This window comes from Saccopteryx leptura, chromosome 6 (assembly GCF_036850995.1).
Source record: "Saccopteryx leptura isolate mSacLep1 chromosome 6, mSacLep1_pri_phased_curated, whole genome shotgun sequence".
In the NCBI taxonomy this organism is placed as follows: Eukaryota; Metazoa; Chordata; class Mammalia; order Chiroptera; family Emballonuridae; genus Saccopteryx; species Saccopteryx leptura.
In genome coordinates, this window is record NC_089508.1 from 160,698,060 (window position 1) to 160,707,640 (window position 9,581).

Sequence of the window (9,581 nt, forward strand, 5' to 3'; positions counted from 1 at the left end):
GGACAACACTCGAACTAACTGAGCTAATGGCCAAGGCTGATGACCTTTGTGATTTAATTAACCTTGGAGAAAATACTATAATAGATGGCTTATTTCTCCAACTTTTTTTTCATCCCTCTCCTGCTGCTCCATTGTAAACTCACTGTGCCTATATGAATTTACCCACTACCTGGAATGTTCTTTTTTTTCTTATCCAAATGTTGAACTCCTACTCATTCTGTAAAACCCACTTAATTCTTACCTACTCTGAAAAGCCTTCTCTGGGTTCCTGAGGTAGAGCTTGTCACTTGGTCCCCTGTGCTTCTAGAACATTTATTCACAGTTCTGCTATGACACAGGTGGTTTAATTATTTGTCAGCTTATCCATTCCTGCCACTAAATTGTGAGCATCTCAAGGACCGGACCAGCTTTATTAATCTTGGTATTGCTAGTGACACGTTGAAGCTCAGTGATTGAATATTATTATTTTTTTACCCTGTATACCTGAGCACGAACATATAACCTTGGGAGAGAACAAAGCTTTTTAAAGTTGCATTTCATCATAATTTATGGATGCTAAGACTAACATATAGAGCATTTACTTAAGTCCCCTACAGGGATGCCTAAGGGTAGAGAGCGACAGGCAAGAGAAACTTCCTGCATTCTCAATGTGTCCTGGGGTTTTCCATAGATTCTGGGCGGATTAAGACATGTTCTTAATTGCTATATAATATCTCTAGGACTTTATGTCTTTGTCTTCTCATTGCAATCATTCTAATCTAGGTGTCATCCTTTCACTATTGAACTATAGCAATTATAGCAGGTATGACTTGCAGCTTATAAATTCATGTATCTGGGAAGTATCACATTTATTTATAATCTTAAATAAAGGTAAACTACAATTATATGCTTCTATCTGATCTGACTGGTGGGAAATTTAACCTCACCTTTTTCTCTTCTATAGACTTGAATTTCTATTTTGCTAGGAGATGAGAGGGGGCTTTGAATTGCTGCTGATTGCTGAAATGCTGTTTGGTCATTTGCACCATCCCTTCCAGTCCAGGTTCTGACTGCCTGTCCTTCCTCCATACCTCTTTTGAGAGGCTGTGAATCCTGTGATCTAGTGTCCTGTCTCCTAGCTGCTTCATACAGCCAGTCTTCTCTAGGATTGTGTTCCCTCTACAGGTGCTGCCAGAGAGCAAGGCCTATTCTAGGTCCTACAAACTCATCGTATCTGCAACCCAGGAGGGGATCTCTTGTCTACTTGGAGCACTTCCCTGCATCATGCTGCTCGGAGGCTGGTTTCCTCAAGCTCTAGCTTCTGCTGTACTCTTTTACTGTAGTCTTGATGGTTTTTTAATTTGCAATCACTACTACCAAAACTTTTATTTCTTTTTCCTTAAATTTCCGTGAGAGGTTAAGGGAAATAGCTCTATTCCAGTTCTTTCAGGAAAGAGAGAGAGAGAGAGAGAGAAGCAAAATTTAAAAGTTATCAAATCCTACCATATGCTGATTTTCTAACTGGCTTCCTTGCCTTCTTCCTCCCCTCTTCTTCATTCAAATTATTTTGCACATTTCAATCAGCATAGTTATTTTAAAACTCCTTCCCAGAAACTCTCAGTGGTTTCTGGCTGTTTCCATAATAAAATCAAAGCTCCAAGTGCCTTTGTCTACCATTAGGACTTTTCATGATTTTCTTTACTTTTCAAATCTAATTTCCCATTACTTCTTTATTGGAAGTCCCTGGTCTAGCCTGGTTTCTCTTCCACTTTCCCCCAATGCTTTCCTGCCTCCTCACCACACCTGACTCTAGTATGTCTCCCAGATCAAGTGCCAGCTCCTTCAGAGAGCTTGAGGGTTCGCCTATTCCACAGTGATAGTCCTTCATAAAGCCTCGCTCTTGGCTGCTCTGCCTATGGAGTAGCCTTCTCTCTGTTCCACTCCTTCACTTCCCTTTCACTTTCAACTAAAAAAAAAAAAACCCAACACCACACCTAGCTCTTCTCTGTATATCCATTTGATATCTGAGGTTATGGTTTATCCTCTGGTGTATGTTTCTACCTCTTTATCTATATTTGTGAGCCTCTCAAATTCAGAGACTCCACTTTCTTGTATCCTGAGCCACCACGGGGATCTTCACAGTGTGTGTGTGTGTGTGTGGGGGGTGCTTACTAAATTCTAATTAAAAATAATGACATGGACCTGGGACCCTCCTGAGCACACATACCATACAATGAGAAGCTCTACCATACAATGAGAAGCAGGGGAATAAGGGAAAAGGGGTCCCAGGTTTCATTACTGACATAAAACCATGAGTGTTTTATTGGTTTGTACCAACAAGGAGTAGCCTCCTTGTCCTCCCTCCAGCATGAGAAGAAGCACCTGCCCCAATAGTGATGACCAAACTCCACTATCAGAGTAAATGGGCCAGGCTCCTCTGGCACTGGGCATTCTGGTCCTTTGGCTTCTTCACAGGCTGCCTAGAGAAACAACAGGTGACTCTATCATGAATGCAAACTAGCCAAGCCCTCTTAAATAAACCAACCTTCCTGACACCTGTTCAGACTGATTCTCCCACCAAGCTATGGTTGCTGTCTGCATCTCCTTGGCCAATTCTATGAGGGTGTATTTATACAAATAAGCAGGCTGATTAATCAGAAAGTTCCAACTCATACTCTGGGATGGAGGAATGGGATCAAGAGCCCTACTGCCTCAACCCTTGGGGCTCCATGGGTACTTCAGTTGCTCCCTTATGCCAGCCTTTTGTGACCCCATGCTGAGCCCTGTCTGGCCTCCATTTATATTGATCCAGTGGTAGGAAACAGGCAGGAGGCTGATTCCAGTATCTAGGTAGTTGGACTCAGACCTTTATGTTCCTTCAATCCTTTGAATATTTGACCCTATAATTTTCACTTGCTTTTAACATTTAAAATTCCCCAGCTTCCTGCTGATCCCTTTAGCTTCCTCAGCTTGGCCTCTTTCCCACTTGATAGATTCACAGCAGCCACACAGGCCTTCTTTTAGTTCCTTGAATATGTTGTTTTTGCCTTTCCGTATGCCCTTTCTTCTTCCTAGATTACTGTTCTCTCTATCAGCCATTGTCTAGCCCTATTTCTAGTCCCAATTTTTTTTTATATTTTTCAAATTTTCTATCATGAACATGAAGTTACTTTTTAAAAAATATTTTATTAATTGATTTTGAGAGAGAGAGAGAGAGCAAGGACAAGAAGCATCAAGTAGTTACCTCACTTTAGTTGTTCATTGTTTGTTCCTCTCTTGTGTCTGACCAGGCAAGCCTGGAGTTTCGAACTGATGACTTCAGTGCTCCAGGTTGATGCTCTATCCACTGCACCACCACAGGACATGTTCCAGTTCCTACGCATTCAAATATCACTTATGTTAGGCAAGCTTCTCTAACCGCCCCTAGATTAGATTCCTTAAAACTTTTTTTTTTTCCCATCGGTTTGAGAGAGAAAGAGAGAGAGTGAGAGAACTTGTTGTTCCATTTAGTTGTTCCACTTAGTTGTGCTTTATTGGTAGCTTCTCGTATGTGCCCTAACTGGGGATTAAACCCACTAGCTCCATGCACCGGGACAATGCTTTATCTACTGAACCACCTGGCCAGGGCCTAAACTACATTTTAGTAAAATTTTGTTTAGTGTTTATCTTTCCAGTATTTTGAAAGCTCCACATGTATAAGGACTCTATGTCTATTCTGTTTAAAATTTTATTGCTAGAACCTAGTCCTATGCCTGATACCTAGTAGCTGTTCAGTAAACATTCACTGACTGGACAACTCTGTTTCCCCTCTTAATCACGCATTCCCCGTGCTGTCCATCCATGTACTGGTTTACTACTGCTTTTCTGCTCTATATACATTTATGCTTGTCTGTTTAATGTTAGCTGTCTTACGCTGCAGTTTATTGGAGGGCAGAGAATCCATGTATATAATTTTCTTTGAATAGTGCTTTGTATGTGGATGTAGGTGGGTGTCTCTCCTAAGGAGGTAAGATAGGAAAGATAGCAGTGGTACCATGGAGGAGATTCTGTAACTCTGTGGGGGTGACTTCTGACTTCCCGTGTTATCCCTGAGGATGGTCAGGACGCAAGGGGCAGGGTGTGGGCTAGTACTGCGGCAGCACAGGAGGTTTTAGGACATTGTTAAAAGTGACTTTACTCAGAACTATGGTACATACTTTCAGGGTATCAGAGGGAGGGAAGGATGCTATGGGAAATTGAGAAGAAAGGGAAGTGGACAGAGCTTGGATCCAAAGGCCTCATTTTCCACAAGGTCCTTAGAGTGCTGTTAAGTGAAAAACATTTAGCTCTAACAGCAGCTCTACTTGTTATGACCCTTTTGTTGGTGGTTTTATTACTTTTAAAATAAAGGTTGATGAACAACTTTTACAACTGTAACTGGAAAATGACAAGCAGGACTCTGGGAGTAGTCATAAAAGATACTTTGTTTTTGGCTCCCACTGTTCCTTAAACAGGCTCAGTAGTGATGGTCCTAACTCTGCTCCTGGAGAAATGTTTTTCTTACAGGTATTAAGAAGCCCTGCAGTGCCTGACCAGGTGGTAGTGCAGTAGATAGAGTCAACCTGGGATGCTGAGGGCCCAGGTTCAAAACTCCAAGGTCACCAGCTTGAGCGTGGGTTCACCAGCTTGAGTGTGGGATCATAGACATGACCCCATGGTCGCTGGCTTGAGCCCAAGGTCACTGGCTTGAGCCCAAGGTTACTGGCTTGAGCAAGAGGTCATTGGTTCAACTGGAGTCCCCTGGTCAAGGCATGTATGAGAAAGCAATCAATGAACAACTAAGGAGCCACAACTCTGAGTTGATGGTTCTCATCTCTTTCCTTTCCTGTCTTGTGTGTTCCTATCTGTCTCTGTCTGTCTAAAAAAAAAAAAGCCCTGAGTCACTTTTCTTTTCTTTTTTTTTTTCGTGCATGCGAGAGAAAAAGACAGACAGGGACTGAATACCTCTCACCAAATAAATCCTTTCCAAAAACTTTGTCCTAATCCGCCAGCTTCTTTTTTCCCTTGATAATGGGTGAAGGTTTTAGAGTTTTTTTGTTTTTTTTTTAAATTATTTTTATTTATTCATTTTAGAGGGGAGAGAGAGAGGAGGGGGGAGGAGCAGGAAGCTTCAACTCCCATATGTGCCTTGACCAGGCAAGCCCAGGGTTTCGAACCGGCGACCTCAGCATTTCCAGGTCGACGGTTTATCCACTGCGCCACCACAGGTTAGGCGGTTTTAGAGTTTTATTATTGTTTTTCAACTGGTTTCTATGAAAATTTACATCTTTGCTGGCACGACATGGATACTACAGACTGGAGCCTGTCAACTTCCAAATAAAACCATGTAGTTACTGCACTTAAACAGGGATTTTAGAAACCAAGTAATTAATTTCTGGGTAAGGGTTAGGTAATATCATTATCTCCATCTCTCTTCTGTTGAGGAAGCTTAATTGTCCTCACCTGTAAAATGGACCTGCATCCTTTCCTTGCCTCAGTAAAGATAGAGAAATAAGAAATTATGAGCATAAAATGACTCTGGATGGACTACAGGCCCTGGGGAATAGTTAAGTAATCTGCAGAGCAATCATTTTTCATAAAGAGAAGTAGAGATGAAGGGCTTAATGGAAAGACAAGAAAATGCCCAATTCATCAGTGTTTTTCTACACCCCGTCCTTACCCCTCCCTCCCCTACCCGGTTTGGAGCTGTGTCCTTGCTATAAGCAGGTCCCCGTTATAGCCCTAAAGCAATGCTCGTTTAGAACAGAGCCAGCTCCTTTTAAATCAATAATCCTTGGCTCTGTGTTTTCCAGCTGTATTTGTGTCTGTGTCTGTGGGTTTAAGGTAGATGTCATCAGTTTTGACAAAATGGCTGAATATCTTTACTCTATCATGATGAAAAGACATCTTGGTCTCCAGGTTCAGCCGGAGCCTGCCTTGTAAGGAATTCAAAGGCTGCAACCCAGAGCTGCTGACAAGCCAGCAGATGGAGTAGCAGTCCTTCTCTGGGTGCCTCTGGGCCCACCCGGGCTGCTATGCTGCATGATGTTGGGCCCAGCCTGTGGCCAGAGGGGACAAGGAAATGAATACAAATGATTGCACCTCATTGCCATAACTGTTGTCCTGTCTGTGGAGGAGTTTGGTAAAATATGATCCAGGGAAAGTTGTTTTCATGTGTCCCCCTGGAATTACTGCAGAAGCAATTGTGAGGAGTGAGTGCTTGTGTGCCTGACAGAACTGGGAGGCGTAAGAGGAAGGAGGACATGGAGATGACAGAATCAAGTCCTGGGTGAGGGAATATATGACCCCCTCACCCTGATAAACCTTGAGGGAGACAGAACTACAAGCAGTGGCTCTGGATGGGAAAGGGCAGTCTGTCTTAATGGGAAAGTTTGAACAATGAAGCTGCATTACCATTTATCTGCCCGGCTCACTCTTGTCTGAACTGTAGGCACTGGGGTCTCTCTTACTAAAATCTCTACATTACTTAAGAAATTTACTTTGGGGCCAGGAGTAGAATTTAAGCTTCCCTGAGATTACTTCTATTTCTTCTATTTTCTTTTTATTCATTTATTTATTTATTTTTTAAAGCAGATGGGCACTTCTCCTGTTTGCCCTGACCGGAAATCGAACCTGGGACATCCACATGCCAGGCTGATGCTCTACCACTGAGCCAACCGGTTAGGGCCCATCATTTCTTCCTTTCTTTTTTTTTTTTTACAGAGACGGAGAGAGAGTTAGAGAGAGGGATACATAGGGACAGACAGACAGGAACGGAGAGAGATGAGAAGCATCAATCATTAGTTTTTCGTTGCGACACCTTAGTTGTTCTTTGATTGCTTTTTCATATGTCCCTTGACCGTGAGGCTACAGCAGACTGAGTAACCCCTTGCTTGAGCCAGCGACCTTGGGTCCAAGCTGGTGAGCTTTTGCTCAAACCAGATGAGCCCGCTCTCAAGCTGGCGACTTCGGTCTCCCGAACCTGGGTCCTCCACATCCCAGTCCAACGTTCTATCCACTGTGCCACTGCCTGGTCAGGCCACTTCTATTTTCTTTTTAAAATTTTTTATTTATTGATTGATTTTTGAGATAGAGAGAGGAAGGGGGGGGAAAGAAACATTGATTTGTTGTTTCACTTATTTATGCATTCATTGGTTGCTTCTTACATGTGCCCTGACTGGGGATGAGGGACTGAACTCACAACCTTGGCGTAATGGGATGACACTTTAACCAACTGAACTACCTAGCTAGGGCAAGATTACTTCTATTTTCTAAGAAGTAGCTGGATATATGGCAGCTCTTAATAAGTAATGGAGATATGACTGGCACTCTCATTGATAATTCTCTTCTACTCTCAGGCCTACAGGACCCCTTCTGTGAAATGGAGAGCCCTCCCTGCCTCCTCCCATAAGAATGGAAAAGGGCTTCAAAATAAAGGATAAGCAGTGGAGGAGTCCTACTTTCTGAGGGCAGGGCTTGTGAATCTTCCCCACCCCCACCTCCTACCAACTTCCTCTCTCTAAATAACCCAAATCCAGAAGTAGGGGTGGATTGGGGGATGCAGCAGGATAGCTCCCATAACCCAATGTCTACCCACTGCAGACTGTCCAGGAAGCCCAAGGTGGCTCCTAGCTGTCCTTTGCTCGGTCCTAAAGTGAGGGGAATTGGAGGTGCTGGGTTCTTCACTGCAGAGCAGGCAGCACAGGCTGTTCTTCATTGGGAATCCAGAGGTATCTGGCAAGTCTCTTGGCTACAGGTCTCCTGGGAGCCCAGAGCTCTTTGAAGAAAAGAAAAGGTTCTAAGAACAAGGAAGCTGCTGCTCTTGATGGAAAGGTCAGGAGGGAAGAAAAGTGAGACTAACAAGGGCTGAAGAGAACTGTCTGTGACTGAAGAGAATATTAATGGCTCTGCTCCTGAGCTTCAAAGCCTGAGCTGGATAGGCTCGCACTCAGATACCTCTGCCTCTGCTGTAACCTGCAGAATACTCACTGATGACTGTTGCTTGCAAACAGTCACAGCCTGACTTTTCCAGGGCAAGAAGCAGTACCTGCTGAGACTGAGAAAAATGAAACTATTGGGAGATCCTGGTCTGGCTCTGTTAGTTAAGGTTTAACTGTCATTCCTGCATCAGTTAATAAATGGACTTTCAGAAGAATTTGGGTGCAAGGGAAATGGCTCTCATTGAACAAATCTGGCTAATGCTGGTCTCTTTGTAATGTTTACAAAACGGTAGCTCCTATGGGCTGAATTGTGTCCCCCTAAAATTCATATGTAAAAGCTCTAACCCCCAAACATGGTAATATGTATTTGGAGAAGGGCCTTTGGGAGGTAATTAGATTTAGATGACGTTATGAGGGTGGGACTGTCATGATGTAATTAGTGCCCTTGTAAGGAGGAGACACAAGAGGGTTTGCTGTCTACCCTCACCCATCTCCCCCACTCCATGTGAGCACACAGCAAGAAGGCAGCAGTTCCACAAGCCAGAAAGAAAGCCCTTGCAGCCTGACCAGGCGGTGGCGCATAGATAGAGCGTCGGACTGGGATGCCAAGGACCCAGGTTAGAGACCCCGAGGTTGCTAGCTTGAGCGCAGGCTCATCTGGTTTGAGCAAAGCTCACCAGCTTGGACCCAAGATCACTGGCTCGAGCAAGGGGTTACTTGGTCTGCTGAAGGCCCGTGGTCAAGGCACATATGAGAAAGCAATCAATGAACAACTAAGGTGTCACAATGCGCAATGAAAAACTAATGATTGATGCTTCTCATCTCTCCGTTCCTGTCTGTCTGTCCCTGTCTATCCCTCTCTCTGACTCTCTCTGACTCTCTCTGTCTCTGTAAAAAAAAAAAAGAAAAGAAAAGAAAAGAAAGCCTTTGCAAAAACTCAGCCACACTGGCACCTTGACCCCAGACTTGCAACCTCCAGAACTATGAGAAAATAAGTGCAAGCCACTCAGTCTATGGTAGTTTGTGACAACCTGAGCTGACTAATACAGTAGCTCTAGTGGATGCTGTTGGTAGCTGGCCCAAATCCCCCTTCAACATCAGTGTATCCATCTCCCCAGCTGCTCTATTGGGTACCAGTGGCTCACAGATGCCTGCCCTTCTCCAGGAAATTGCTTCTGATGGATGGAAGACCCCTTCTGTACCTCCCTACAGCTGTTAGCCAAGAGGGTACAAAGACCAATTCTTTTGGAGTTATGTAGGCTCCTAAGTTCCCCTGTGGGATCAGGCTAAAGAAAGATACAAAGCTGCGACCACATTCTTTCCTACCACTTCCTGCTTCCTTCGTTTTCTTCCTCCTGACACATACCTCAATAAATCATGTGACCTGAATTTTGTCTCAGGCTCTGCTTTTGGGGAACCCAACTTAAGGCAGCACTTCTCCCGAGTAATGGAGTATTTATTTATTTATTTTTTTGTATTTTTCTTGAAGCTGGAAAAGGGGAGAGACAGTCAGACAGACTCCTGCATGCGCCCGACCAGGATCCACCCGGCACGCCCACCAGGGGCGATGCTCTGCCCACCAGGGGGCGATGCTCTGCCCCTCCGGGGCGTCGCTCTGCCGCGACCAGAGCCACTCTAGCACCT